General features: G+C 38.4%; 1 pseudogene; it reads left to right on the forward strand.

Annotated features, from left to right (window-relative positions):
• Window positions 1-16598, forward strand: part of LOC121778320 — a 45153-nt pseudogene that overhangs the window by 17104 nt on the left and 11451 nt on the right.

The following is a 16598-nucleotide window of genomic DNA, read 5'->3' on the forward strand; positions in this document are numbered from 1 at the left end:
TCATTTTTTCTTCAGTTTCCCAAGTAGCCTCTTCGATCCTGTGATTCCGCCAACTAACTTTAACCATTGGGATCTCTTTTCTTCGCAATTGTTTAACCTGTCGGTCTACAATATTAATTGGTTCCTCTATGTAACTCAGATTCTCAGAAATCTGTATATTAGGATCTTTCAGAACATGGGAAGGATCAGATCGATAACGTCGAAGCATACTGACGTAGAAAACATTATGAATCTGCTATAACTCTGGAGGTAATGCTAACATGTATGCTAACGGTCCAACTCTTTCGACAATATCATATGGCCCAATATAACGAGGACTCAACTTACCTTTATGTCCAAATCGCATTACTCCTTTCCAAGGTGAGACTCGCAAGAAAACTTTATCTCCAACCTCATATTCCATCTCTTTCCGATGCTGATCATAATAACTCTTCTGTCTGTCTTGTGTCGCCTTCAATCTGCTTTTAATGATATCAATCTTAGTAACAGTTTCCTGAATAATTTCTGGTCCTTCTAGAATTTCCAAGCCTTCTTTGTCCCAATATACCGGACTTCTGCATTTTCTGCCATACAATGCTTCATACGGTGCCATTCCAATACTGCTGTGATATTGGTTGTTGTAAGCAAACTCCATCAGCGGAATATACTTATCCCATGAACCCTGAAAATCAATAACACAAGCACGAAGCATTTCTTCTAACGTCTGAATAGTTCTTTCTGACTGACCATCTGTCTGGGGATGAAAAGCAGTACTAAAATGTAGTCGGGGTTCCCATGGCTGTCTGAAAACTTTCCCAGAATCGGGATGTGAATCGCGGATCTCTGTCTGATACAATGGATATCGGAATACCATGTAAGCGTACTACTTCCCTCACGTACATTTCAGCCAACTGGTCTAACGAACAACCCCATCGTATAGGCAAGAAATGTGCTGATTTAGTTAATCTGTCTACAATAATCCAACTAGCATCATTCCCTTTCTGTGTCCTCGGTAAACCCGTTACAAAATCCATCGTGATACGCTCCCATTTCCAAACTGGAATAGATAAAGGTTTCAATAAACCGGCAGGTGCTTGATGTTCTGCTTTTACCTGTTGACACGTCAAACACTTTGAAACAAATTCTGCCACTTCTTTCTTCATCTTTGGCCACTAATAATGTTGCCGCATAGTATGATACATCTTTGTTGTTCCTGGGTGCATTGCATAAGGAGCATTATGTGCCTCATCTAGAATCTCTCGCCGAAGATTATCAACGTCTGGTACGCACAGTCTAGTGCCAAACATCAATGTATCATCTTGTAGAATGAACGGTGTGTCCTTACCTTTTCGTACCTCATTAATAAACTCTACAAACTTTTCATCTTTCATTTGAGCATCATGAAATCGTTGTCTCAACACCGGTCGGATTTCAAGAGTCGCTATTAACCCTTCACTCGTATCTAGCTGTAATCTTACATTCAAACTTCGAAGAGCAATCAACTCTGATAATGGGGTCATCTGCATGTGTGCTACCATACTGCTTGACTTCCGACTTAACGCGTCTGCAACAACATTTGCCTTCCCCGGATGGTATTCAATGGTACAATCATAATCTTTAAGCAACTCCATCCACCGTCTTTGTCTCATATTCAACTCCTTCTGACTCATTAAATATTTTAAACTCTTGTGATCTGTCAAGATTCGAAAAGTTTCTCCATATAAATGACGTCAAATCTTCAAAGCAAAAACAACAGCTGCCAATTCCAGATCATGAACAGGATATGAAACTTCATGCACTCTTAGTTGTCGTGACGCATAAGCAACAACCTTTCCATTTTGCATCAATACACAACCAAGTCCCTGCCGAGAAGCATCACTGTACACAACGAATCCTCCTATACCTGTCGGAATAGTCAATATGGGTGCTGTAGTCAATCGATGCTTCAACTCATCAAAACTCTTCTGACATTCTTCACTCCATATGAAAGGGACATTATTCCGTAATAATTTTGTCATTGATCCCGCAATAATTGAGAATCCTTCCACAAAACGTCTATAGTATCCAGCCATACCCAGGAAGCTTCGAACCTCTGTGACTGTAGTTGGCACTTTCCAGTTGACAATTGCTTCAATTTTCTGTGGATCCACTTCTATTCCTCGACCTGACACCACGTGTCCCAAAAATACCACATGATCTAACCAAAACTCACATTTACTCAACTTTGCATAAAGCTGTTTATCTCGTAGAACTTGTAATACTGACTGCAAGGGATTAACATGATCCTCTGTACTTCGCGAGTAGACCAATATGTCGTCGATAAAAACAATCACAAACTGATCCAAAAATGGTTGAAATACTTTATTCATCAGTGCCATAAAAGCTGCAGGTGCATTCGTCAGTCCGAAAGGCATAACCAAAAACTCATAATGGTCGTACTGAGTTTAAAATGGTGTCTCTGCAACATTCTCTTTAGTTATCTTCAACTGATGATATCTTGATCGAAAACTAGTTACATACCTTGAAATTGATCAAATAAGTCTTCTATTCTCGGTAATAGATATTTATTTTTCCCAGTCACTTGATTCGACTTCCAATAGTGTATATAATGCCGCAGTGTGTCGTCTTTCTTCTTCAAAAATAATATTGGTGCTCTCCAAAGTAAAACATTGAGTCATACTTATCTCTTGTCTGACAACTCTTTTAACTAAATAATAGTTGAAACTCTAATGAAGACATTTGATAAGGATGAATAAAAATAGATACAGTACCTGGTAGTAATTCAATAGTGAAGTTTGTCTCTTGATCAGGTGATAATCCAGAGAGATTTCCACTTCGAATAAATTGAAAAGCTGATGTAGCTAATATAAGACAAGTTGCAATTGGTCAATACCATTAAATATCACTCGATTTCGTCTCGATGATTATATTACCATTTCTTTAACATGACAAGCTGCTTTAGTTCGATGAAGTGACAACCAATCTATACCCATGATAATATCAAATTTGTGTATGAATAAGAGAATCAATATTCGCTGGCAGCTCAACTGAATTAACTCACACCACGTAGTCTAGATAAACCGTGTATACTGAAACAATGTCAACTCGTAATCAACAAAAAATATAGTTCCTTGTAAAGACAAAAACTCTCTTTACTTCTCATCACAATACACTTCTTGCATATATTTATTATTAAATTCTCTAGAAAAATTATCTGAACTGAGTACCAGAGGTTGTATCATAGATTGTGGGACTGTTTCTGCCCAATAGTAAATATTGCTTCAAAGAAGAGACACTGTATAATCAAAACGTTCTTCAGACATACAACTCATCTGATTGAACACATGATCTCTATCCTTTTCAACCATATCTCAGTCACGGCTGGATCAGTAGTCTCATAAAGTCAACAATTCCATTTTTCGGTGTTATTTAATGTTTCTACCTCTTTGACTCATCATTGGTCCATGTACTTTTTGTTCCAAAAGCCTAGGTAATCCCCATATGATGCAACATGTATATGAGATGTTTTTACAGTTAACTGATGATGCAGGGCGGCTGACCCTTCTCTCCTTGGTGAGACATGTTTATGATAATACAAATGCAAATGAAACTTCTATGATATTCATGAATGCCATGTCCCAGCGGGATTCTATCCCCGCTCTGATACCACCTAAACTGTCACACCTCAACCCCTCTGACGTATGCACTTACAATAAATAAATCCCTTATTATAGAAACAATCAATACACGTGTCTAATTCATTGAACACCCATATTATATAATTTTAAAATTATATATTTATCAAGTACATATTTCAAAACATTTTACACAGTAGTGGAACCCTCTCACCACTCTATATACTATACATTTATCTACATGCAAAATGATGAGGAGGAGAAGGTTGCTAATATGCGTCAGCCGCCGAACCTGATAACACGTGGAGTTCCTATGACGCACGTTAGTCAAAACCTTACTGCTATCTTATTCCTGAAAAAATTAGTGGTTTATATGATCCACAACTCAGTATATATAAATTTCCACATTTAATCTCACATGATACAAACATCAAGCATATTCTTTGTCAATACATATAATCAGAAATAATATACAACATAATTTAAACACAAACCATTTCATATTCATATGCATATGCCACTCTATTCAGTTTATTATTCTGTAATAGTCAAGCCTGGAATCTGCCCGGGATTTCCAATATGATTGACACGTAGGTCCCATTATGATTTAACCCGAAGGTCCCACTGTGATTTGACCCGAAGGTCCCAATATGTTTGACCCGAAGGTCCCAATATGATTGACCCGAAGGTCCCACTGTGATTTGACCCGAAGGTCCCAATATGATTGACCCGAAGGTCCCACTATGATTTCAGATCTAGGGCAAAACCGTCACAGACCATCTTTAATCCAATGATTCACATAATCGGTATCATAAACATATCATTTGCACCAATAACATATCCATATCATATTCCATCAAATTATATCAAATAATACATAATCATATTGGATCACATCATATAATCAAATCATTCATTTTGTTTAACACCTAACAAGGAAGCAAATAAAACATGTAAAATTAAAAGTGTGATTTATACACACCTGATTACTGTAGATATTCTAATTGGGCCTTTGATTCTACTTAGGACTGTGTATCATTTTCTTCGCCAAATTGGCTTGATTTAGTATGCTAAACTGCCTTTTCAAAACATTATCTGAACATTGTTTCTTCAATTCTGTAATTAGGAGCTGAGGCTTTTAGTCTACCACTTTCTCGTAGACTTCCTCTAAAAAAATCCCTTCCTAACTCTAGTCATATATATCCATAATTTTGAGTCGGCTACCACAATATTAATTTTAAAACTTTCTCCCCTAAATGATATCAAATAATATAGTAATATATATTAGTGATTACGTACCCAAAAATAATTTGCATGAGATTAGTGGTATGGCTAAATGGTCAACACGTGTACATAATTACACTATGCATTACTTTTATTTTAATTATATGTTTATCCTTTTTTTAATTGTTTTCTAAATGTTGTATCAGCTTGTAAATAAACCCAAAAATATTACAATTTAATATGAAATGACAATATAATATGATAATATGCAAAATAATGCATGTTTCGGGTTAGGGATGTCACAACTCTTCCACTCTTTAAGAATTTTGTCCGCAAAATTCGCTTTCCCCCTAAGTTAATATATCCAATAAAATCACTAACCCGTAAACAGATGTGGATAGTTCTTTCTCATTTTTTCTTCAGTTTCCCAAGTAGCCTCTTCGATCCTGTGATTCCGCCAACTAACTTTAACCATTGGGATCTCTTTTCTTCGCAATTGTTTAACCTGTCGGTCTACAATATTAATTGGTTCCTCTATGTAACTCAGATTCTCAGAAATCTGTATATTAGGATCTTTCAGAACATGGGAAGGATCAGATCGATAACGTCGAAGCATACTGACGTAGAAAACATTATGAATCTGCTATAACTCTGGAGGTAATGCTAACATGTATGCTAACGGTCCAACTCTTTCGACAATATCATATGGCCCAATATAACGAGGACTCAACTTACCTTTATGTCCAAATCGCATTACTCCTTTCCAAGGTGAGACTCGCAAGAAAACTTTATCTCCAACCTCATATTCCATCTCTTTCCGATGCTGATCATAATAACTCTTCTGTCTGTCTTGTGTCGCCTTCAATCTGCTTTTAATGATATCAATCTTAGTAACAGTTTCCTGAATAATTTCTGGTCCTTCTAGAATTTCCAAGCCTTCTTTGTCCCAATATACCGGACTTCTGCATTTTCTGCCATACAATGCTTCATACGGTGCCATTCCAATACTGCTGTGATATTGGTTGTTGTAAGCAAACTCCATCAGCGGAATATACTTATCCCATGAACCCTGAAAATCAATAACACAAGCACGAAGCATTTCTTCTAACGTCTGAATAGTTCTTTCTGACTGACCATCTGTCTGGGGATGAAAAGCAGTACTAAAATGTAGTCGGGGTTCCCATGGCTGTCTGAAAACTTTCCCAGAATCGGGATGTGAATCGCGGATCTCTGTCTGATACAATGGATATCGGAATACCATGTAAGCGTACTACTTCCCTCACGTACATTTCAGCCAACTGGTCTAACGAACAACCCCATCGTATAGGCAAGAAATGTGCTGATTTAGTTAATCTGTCTACAATAATCCAACTAGCATCATTCCCTTTCTGTGTCCTCGGTAAACCCGTTACAAAATCCATCGTGATACGCTCCCATTTCCAAACTGGAATAGATAAAGGTTTCAATAAACCGGCAGGTGCTTGATGTTCTGCTTTTACCTGTTGACACGTCAAACACTTTGAAACAAATTCTGCCACTTCTTTCTTCATCTTTGGCCACTAATAATGTTGCCGCATAGTATGATACATCTTTGTTGTTCCTGGGTGCATTGCATAAGGAGCATTATGTGCCTCATCTAGAATCTCTCGCCGAAGATTATCAACGTCTGGTACGCACAGTCTAGTGCCAAACATCAATGTATCATCTTGTAGAATGAACGGTGTGTCCTTACCTTTTCGTACCTCATTAATAAACTCTACAAACTTTTCATCTTTCATTTGAGCATCATGAAATCGTTGTCTCAACACCGGTCGGATTTCAAGAGTCGCTATTAACCCTTCACTCGTATCTAGCTGTAATCTTACATTCAAACTTCGAAGAGCAATCAACTCTGATAATGGGGTCATCTGCATGTGTGCTACCATACTGCTTGACTTCCGACTTAACGCGTCTGCAACAACATTTGCCTTCCCCGGATGGTATTCAATGGTACAATCATAATCTTTAAGCAACTCCATCCACCGTCTTTGTCTCATATTCAACTCCTTCTGACTCATTAAATATTTTAAACTCTTGTGATCTGTCAAGATTCGAAAAGTTTCTCCATATAAATGACGTCAAATCTTCAAAGCAAAAACAACAGCTGCCAATTCCAGATCATGAACAGGATATGAAACTTCATGCACTCTTAGTTGTCGTGACGCATAAGCAACAACCTTTCCATTTTGCATCAATACACAACCAAGTCCCTGCCGAGAAGCATCACTGTACACAACGAATCCTCCTATACCTGTCGGAATAGTCAATATGGGTGTTGTAGTCAATCGATGCTTCAACTCATCAAAACTCTTCTGACATTCTTCACTCCATATGAAAGGGACATTATTCCGTAATAATTTTGTCATTGATCCCGCAATAATTGAGAATCCTTCCACAAAACGTCTATAGTATCCAGCCATACCCAGGAAGCTTCGAACCTCTGTGACTGTAGTTGGCACTTTCCAGTTGACAATTGCTTCAATTTTCTGTGGATCCACTTCTATTCCTCGACCTGACACCACGTGTCCCAAAAATACCACATGATCTAACCAAAACTCACATTTACTCAACTTTGCATAAAGCTGTTTATCTCGTAGAACTTGTAATACTGACTGCAAGGGATTAACATGATCCTCTGTACTTCGCGAGTAGACCAATATGTCGTCGATAAAAACAATCACAAACTGATCCAAAAATGGTTGAAATACTTTATTCATCAGTGCCATAAAAGCTGCAGGTGCATTCGTCAGTCCGAAAGGCATAACCAAAAACTCATAATGGTCGTACTGAGTTTAAAATGGTGTCTCTGCAACATTCTCTTTAGTTATCTTCAACTGATGATATCTTGATCGAAAACTAGTTACATACCTTGAAATTGATCAAATAAGTCTTCTATTCTCGGTAATAGATATTTATTTTTCCCAGTCACTTGATTCGACTTCCAATAGTGTATATAATGCCGCAGTGTGTCGTCTTTCTTCTTCAAAAATAATATTGGTGCTCTCCAAAGTAAAACATTGAGTCATACTTATCTCTTGTCTGACAACTCTTTTAACTAAATAATAGTTGAAACTCTAATGAAGACATTTGATAAGGATGAATAAAAATAGATACAGTACCTGGTAGTAATTCAATAGTGAAGTTTGTCTCTTGATCAGGTGATAATCCAGAGAGATTTCCACTTCGAATAAATTGAAAAGCTGATGTAGCTAATATAAGACAAGTTGCAATTGGTCAATACCATTAAATATCACTCGATTTCGTCTCGATGATTATATTACCATTTCTTTAACATGACAAGCTGCTTTAGTTCGATGAAGTGACAACCAATCTATACCCATGATAATATCAAATTTGTGTATGAATAAGAGAATCAATATTCGCTGGCAGCTCAACTGAATTAACTCACACCACGTAGTCTAGATAAACCGTGTATACTGAAACAATGTCAACTCGTAATCAACAAAAAATATAGTTCCTTGTAAAGACAAAAACTCTCTTTACTTCTCATCACAATACACTTCTTGCATATATTTATTATTAAATTCTCTAGAAAAATTATCTGAACTGAGTACCAGAGGTTGTATCATAGATTGTGGGACTGTTTCTGCCCAATAGTAAATATTGCTTCAAAGAAGAGACACTGTATAATCAAAACGTTCTTCAGACATACAACTCATCTGATTGAACACATGATCTCTATCCTTTTCAACCATATCTCAGTCACGGCTGGATCAGTAGTCTCATAAAGTCAACAATTCCATTTTTCGGTGTTATTTAATGTTTCTACCTCTTTGACTCATCATTGGTCCATGTACTTTTTGTTCCAAAAGCCTAGGTAATCCCCATATGATGCAACATGTATATGAGATGTTTTTACAGTTAACTGATGATGCAGGGCGGCTGACCCTTCTCTCCTTGGTGAGACATGTTTATGATAATACAAATGCAAATGAAACTTCTATGATATTCATGAATGCCATGTCCCAGTGGGATTCTATCCCCGCTCTGATACCACCTATACTGTCACACCTCAACCCCTCTGACGTATGCACTTACTATAAATAAATCCCTTATCATAAAAGCAATCAATACACTGTCTAATTCATAGAACACACATATTATATAATTTTAAAATTATATATTTATCAAGTACATATTTCAAAACATTTTACACAGTAGTGGAACCCTCTCACCACTCTATATACTATACATTTATCTACATGCAAAATGATGAGGAGGAGAAGGTTGCTAATATGCGTCAGCCGCCGAACCTGATAACACGTGGAGTTCCTATGACGCACGTTAGTCAAAACCTTACTGCTATCTTATTCCTGAAAAAATTAGTGGTTTATATGATCCACAACTCAGTATATATAAATTTCCACATTTAATCTCACATGATACAAACATCAAGCATATTCTTTGTCAATACATATAATCAGAAATAATATACAACATAATTTAAACACAAACCATTTCATATTCATATGCATATGCCACTCTATTCAGTTTATTATTCTGTAATAGTCAAGCCTGGAATCTGCCCGGGATTTCCAATATGATTGACACGTAGGTCCCATTATGATTTGACCCGAAGGTCCCACTGTGATTTGACCCGAAGGTCCCAATATGTTTGACCCGAAGGTCCCAATATGATTGACCCGAAGGTCCCACTGTGATTTGACCCGAAGGTCCCAATATGATTGACCCGAAGGTCCCACTATGATTTCAGATCCAGGGCAAAACCGTCACAGACCATCTTTAATCCAATGATTCACATAATCGGTATCATAAACATATCATTTGCACCAATAACATATCCATATCATATTCCATCAAATTATATCAAATAATACATAATCATATTGGATCACATCATATAATCAAATCATTCATTTTGTTTAACACCTAACAAGGAAGCAAATAAAACATGTAAAATTAAAAGTGTGATTTATACACACCTGATTACTGTAGATATTCTAATTGGGCCTTTGATTCTACTTAGGACTGTGTATCATTTTCTTCGCCAAATTGGCTTGATTTAGTATGCTAAACTGCCTTTTCAAAACATTATCTGAACATTGTTTCTTCAATTCTGTAATTAGGAGCTGAGGCTTTTAGTCTACCACTTTCTCGTAGACTTCCTCTAAAAAAATCCCTTCCTAACTCTAGTCATATATATCCATAATTTTGAGTCGGCTACCACAATATTAATTTTAAAACTTTCTCCCCTAAATGATATCAAATAATATAGTAATATATATTAGTGATTACGTACCCAAAAATAATTTGCATGAGATTAGTGGTATGGCTAAATGGTCAACACGTGTACATAATTACACTATGCATTACTTTTATTTTAATTATATGTTTATCCTTTTTTTTAATTATTTTCTAAATGTTGTATCAGCTTGTAAATAAACCCAAAAATATTACAATTTAATATGAAATGACAATATAATATGATAATATGCAAAATAATGCATGTTTCGGGTTAGGGATGTCACAAAAACTTTCACTAGCTCCAGCCCATAATTCTCGACCCACCGTTCGAAGTTGAACTTGACAGGTGTCTCTCTCTAATACCGCGTGGCTTTAGACTGGTTTGCGGCACCTATGGTGTTATGCGCACAAGTAAGGAGTGCCCTTCCAAACTTGATTCTAAACATCTCTAAGCTTTTTGTTCCTTTTGCGCTCAGGCCGCAATCCCAATCCTTCTTCTTCTCCCCGAAGTACGTCTCCATATGACGCATGACATACACCCCCATCTCCATTGTTACTACGTTGTTCTTCCATGGCATTGTCACCAAATGGGTACTGCAGCGTCGTACGAGCCCTGCCATTTTCGGTTGTTTGCACTTGGTAAGTGCATCGGCCGTGAACTTTTTCTACAACAAATAGTAAAGGTGTGTAAGCAATCAATATAATGTTAATTTTGTTTAATACGATGCAACAAATCCGAGTAACCGCAGTACGTACCAGAAGTAGAGGGTGTGTGGCCATACTTGGCGCTGAAGGATACGTGAGGTTCTGCCAAGCTGTGGTCTATTATATTCATTTTTCCATCTGGGATATCGACATACTGCACTGCCTAAACCCAATAATGCACATATGTAAGTTGAAATTGAGTTGATTAAGCCATAGACACAATACCTCCCATAATGCATAATATACTGCATATAATGAAAATTACAAACTACATAATTCACTGCCTAACCCCAATAATGCACATATGTAAGTTGAAATTGAGTTGATCAAGCCATAGACACAATACCTCCCATAATGCATAATATACTGCGTATAATGAAAATTACAAACTGCATAATGCACTACCTAAGCCAATAATGCACATATGTAAGTTGAAATTGAGTTGATTAAGCCATAGACACAATACCTCTCATAATGCATTTTATACTGGAGATAACGACAATTAACAGATAAATAATGCATTGCCTAAACCAAATAAAGCACATACATATCTTCCAATAACCATTTTCCCCATACCATCAAAAGAGCCGGGTACACAATGCAAAATCTTTAACAAATATTGCACCCCAACACATCAATAATGTAAATTTTCGATTATCTAATGCGCACATAGCAGTCATGCAATTACCATTCTAGTCATTAACCAGATATGAAGATGAATGCACAATGCAAGCCAAAATGATGTCGAAAAAATGAAGCAATTTTACACTCATTTTATACACTCAATCAAGTGACGCAATTATACCTGCAGCTTGTGTAGGTTTAGAGCGCGACGGGCGACGTCGTTTTGTCATTGTGAATCTGCCATAACATAAGGAAATAAGAGACCTGAATCCATAATTTTAAACCCAAAACAATGTCTGTGCTTGGGTTACAGAGGAAACCCATACCAAAAGAACTACTAATTTACGAATTTTGAAAGTGGACGACCTGTCGAAGTTCAAAATCTTGGCGTTCGATGTAATAGCCGAGACCTAGATTCTCGAGAACTCTTGAGAAATAAATACCAGCTTTTACTTTTGCATTATGAACGAAAGAATATTTGTTATTCCTTGAGTATTCAAAAGACACACAATAGAACTTCCGTTAAGGCACGGAAGTAAAAGGGATCGTTTATTTATTAAGTAACACGATAAAGTATACACCTCGAGCTAAGTCAATAATCTACAGTTTTACTTTGGGAGAAAAAGGAAATGAAATACACCCTAGTTAACTATTACAAAATAGGAGGAAAGGTATAACGGCCTTCTCCTTAGCTTGTTTTAGCCCAAGTTTCCGACGGCCGTTGGGCCGAGTCGACGGGACAGCAGTCGGAGGGGGAGGCAGCCTCTTGTCCCTAACAGAAACTACAAGATAAACAAGAGATTACATAAGGCACTAAAGCTTTTAGTTGGCAAAATAAACAAGGATAAGAAACAAACCTACTTTAAGCTTTGAAGACCAAAACTTACCGAAAAAAGGAAAGAAAGAGGCTGCTTTACCCCTGCACTCCACGGCTCACACCAGCCAAACCAGCAGCCACCTGCACTCCAGCTAGTACCTGCAAAATGAGACGAGACTCATAAATGGGTCGAGGTACAATGCAGCACAAAACACCAAAATCAGTTATGATAATCAGAGCATAGCCAGGAGCTATAAGCTCGTCCAGCCACACGAGTACACTCTGCGGAATGGCTGCAGAAATAACAGCCAAATCAGCTCCGCAAGGACTACCTTCCAGCCAAGTACACTAGCCCTTTTTTCAGGCTTTCAGTTAGGCCACAAGTTTAAAAGGCCTCAGCCTCTGCCTCCCTCATTGTCACAAGGAAATAGCAACACAGTGAGTCACAGAGAGGGAAGAACCGAGGCAGCAAGGGAGAACAAGGCCAGAAGTAAGCAAGAGCAGCACAAGTTCAGTGAAGGTAACCTCTTCCCTTCAAACTCAGTTAACCAAATTATATGCATCATATAGACAAGCATATAACTAGGACTTGAGAACTTAGGAACACAAAAGCTCAAGAACATAGGAGTATGCCTTAAAACCCCATATCAGAACAGGATCGGTAACATAGGAACAACTACCACAGGCTCAACCCCTCCATGAAATCGAATAAGCCACAACAGAAATTAAGAAAAACGGTTCCCTAATGCTCAAGCACAGTGTAATAGAAATTCCTCAATCTTTTCCAATAACTACTCTAGAAAGAATTTAACAAGGGACTTAGCTTGGACGGAAATTGGCTCTTGTCCGAGACGTCGAGCTGCCAGGAGTGAAACGTACAGCCGATGGTGACGGCGGTTCTACCGACGGAGGCGTCGGTGAGGCTTTGGCTAGTTCCGAGTCTAGGTCGACGGAGGGGTTGACCGATGGCGGAGATAAGACCAACTGCTGTCCCACGCCGGCGGGTTTGGTATTGCGACTGACATTTCGGCGAGAAGTGTCGAAGGCGACTAGATGCGAGAGCCAAGAGCAAGAGAGAGGTGACCACCGGCGGCAGCACCGCGGAGGAGCTGGAGTGATGGCTCACAAGCCGCCGCTGTGTATTCTCCAGTGACAGGAGCACCTCGATGCCGGTGACGGAGCGGCGGCGAGAGGGTGGAGGCGCCGCCGTTTTGCCGGGAGGGGAAAGAGATGGAATGAAATGTAGGGCGTCTATTTTTATCCCAAATTGGGGATTTGTTTTTGAAGAAATGAGGGAGACCGAAAGATGTGGGGGAGTATTTAGTTTGGGCCTTTTTTGTGGACTCATGTTTAATTAGTGAAATTTTTTGTTGGGCAATGATTTAAGTTAAGGGTTTGGGCCATAAGAAACTCTCAAGCAATTGGGCCATGCCCATTAATAATTGATATGGGCCACTGCCAATAATTAAATTAGGGGCCATGGGACTTAATCTCTTTAAGCCATAAAAAAAAGATGTGGAATTTTGGCCACTACTTTTGAAATTAAATTTGGCCTTATCGCATGAGTAAATTTGTTGGACCACAGCTCTAAATAAATGCAAGAGTTGAGAAGAGAAATTTCCCTAAGCCACGGAAGAAGAGAAATATTTAAGCTGTGTTGAAATAGTACTCAGTAAATAATTAGATGGGAATTTTATTAGCCAAGTAAGTATTTCAAACTACTTAAGGAAAATAATCCGGGAATTTATTATACCCGGACAGATCGGCCAGACTCAGAATAAATTAAATCGCCGATTTAATGAAAGATTTAACAAGAAGTAAAATAATAAGCACACGCTTAGGCATGCATACATGTAAGATAAATAATTTCTTAAAGCCTAATTTAGGTATATTAATTTTTGTAAAGGAACGTCGTCGCTCGACGCGTAATCTCAGCAAAGAAAAGCACCCGTTTTGCAAGAGTTTAAGCAATTGAGGTGGGCTTCTTTCTCCTCTTTCTTTTAAAGTGTATTTATATGAAAACATGATTATTTGAATGAGTTGTCATGCCATGTTTTGTTTTGTGATTGCCTATCTGTTAAATCGAATTCGGGTCCCAGTAGGGCAGTGAGCCAGCGCCAAGTCGACCTCAAACCCTACTCGGACTAGTGTACACATAGGGACCGTGAGCTAGCGCTAGGTTGGCCGGTCCGTGGGTCATGAGCTAGCGCCAGGTTGGCCGGCCCAGTGGTCGTGGAATGTGGCCACATTCCCGATTCACGCAGCTGATATGGCATATCATCAGAAGTTTAAATGACTGCAGTCTATTTTCAGAAAGAAATAACAGATTTTAGTGACCGGGATAGATTTTCAGTAAAACCCCGCGTTCACTCAGCTTGGCTGACAACTAAAAGAAAAACAGTTTTCGGCATGAGCCCACTGAGTGCATCAAGTACTCAGCCCTGCATTTTGTTTTCCTTAATGTGCAGGTTGATTGTTGTCGAAGCCGAGGAGGTGTTGGGACAGAATACCAAATAAGTAGGAAGGTAGTGGGTGTAGTATGTCTTCATACATATTACATCTGTCTTGGTACTCTTCCGTTGCGCAAATTCAGAACATTCATTTAACAAAGACAATTTCTCATAACTACTCTGATTCAGCATGATTTGTACCCTCAACACACTTCAGACAATGTTTCTTTTGATTTAAGCATCTTATGATGAGTTGAGACAGTTTCGGTATGTTTTATTCGCGGTAAAGCTACACTTTCTTTGACTAGGGAGATGTGGTCGTGACAGAGTGGTATCAGAGCACTTTTCTTTCGCTCTGACCCAAGAACCTTCCTTCTAAGCCTCAGTCCAGAAAAGATAGTACTAGGCTAGAAGATGAACACAATGTTAAGTACAAGATCCCAACACCTCAGCTCGACACGATCAACTGCAGCAGAAACAGGGGCCTACGCCCGCTCGTCCAGAAAAGAAAATTTTAAAGAAAGAAAAATATTTTTTTCATTTAAGAATGAAAATGAATTTCATGGGATTTTCAAAAAAAAAAGAAAAGAATTTTCACAGCCCTTTTTGGGAACGAAAATGTGTATTTGAGATTTTTGCAAGATGCAACGTGATAGTTGATACTTCGCATGAGATATGCTTAAAGTATCTGTGACTTATGAGCTTGACATGAATGTATAAGTGTCATGTGGACTATATATGCGAACCTAGAGTGCTTTAGAGAAGTACCTTAGGTGGGACATATAGGACCAAGTACTAGCAGAACGAGAATTTGTTACCGCCTTCCAGGGCGACAAGACCAACTAAAACCCATCAGTTTGGGCAAGCTTCAAATTCCAAGGAATTATGAGAAAGAAAAGACGAGCCAAAAAGTACTATTGTACTACTTATAGACAGCAATTAAAGGAAGTCCATTCTTTTAAGCACACAGATAGTATACATATATATATGTATACTAGACGATGAACCAAGAAGTTCCCAATGTCTTTACAAAGACCAAGTTATAACGAAAATAGTTTACTTTCAAGCCTGTTCGGGAGATGCATCCCTACACGGAAAGAGATCGTACCCGCGATCTAGTAAAGTGATCTAATGTGGCATAACAAGCCCAAGTGGCTACGTGATCCAGAAGCGATACTTATAGCGTGCTACGAAGCACGATGGAGAATGTAATGTTTTACCAGAATCAGCATTCTAAGTTATCGAGAACGATATGAAAGTATGACCTCCAGCTGCGGTTATCAGTTTAACAGCACGAGGAACCCCATCTTGGAATGTATGGTTTCCCAGAACGCGGTTGTCATGTGCGAGCTCCACAAGAAAAACAAGGGAGTGTCACATAACTAGAACCGATGATTATAATCAATAGTACTTACTTGGATTCCCAATGAAATTCTTTCTAAGAGTCCTTCCAAGGACGATACCCTCGTCTATTCAGACTCTAGTTTTGACTCGCAAGTACCATGTCAGTGTTCCTTTTTCTGTGCGAGGTTTGACTCATCGTACATAAAGAGTAAAGTTTTGACTATTTAAGCTACAGTCGTAAACCCTAAATTCTACAGTTGTTCATATCTATGATCTTCGGATTGAGCGTATTCCTCAGACATTCTTTGAACCTCCGGGACAACGATGTCCTGTCGGCTATTAAGACCTTTGATTGACTCACGTTCTGCAAGTAGTACGCCACTTTCATTCTCTTCAGGAAAGCGGTGACTCAGTTTCAGTTCCCAAATTTGGGATACTCTTATGTTCCAGGCATCGTTATTTATTGTTGCCTCCTTTGAGCCACAATATTGGAGATTTATATCTCGATTTCTTGGACCTATGCAATGAAATTTCATTCTTACGATGCTTACGTTG

Source organism: Salvia splendens, chromosome 19 (genome assembly GCF_004379255.2).
Source record: "Salvia splendens isolate huo1 chromosome 19, SspV2, whole genome shotgun sequence".
Lineage (NCBI taxonomy): Eukaryota > Viridiplantae > Streptophyta > Magnoliopsida > Lamiales > Lamiaceae > Salvia > Salvia splendens.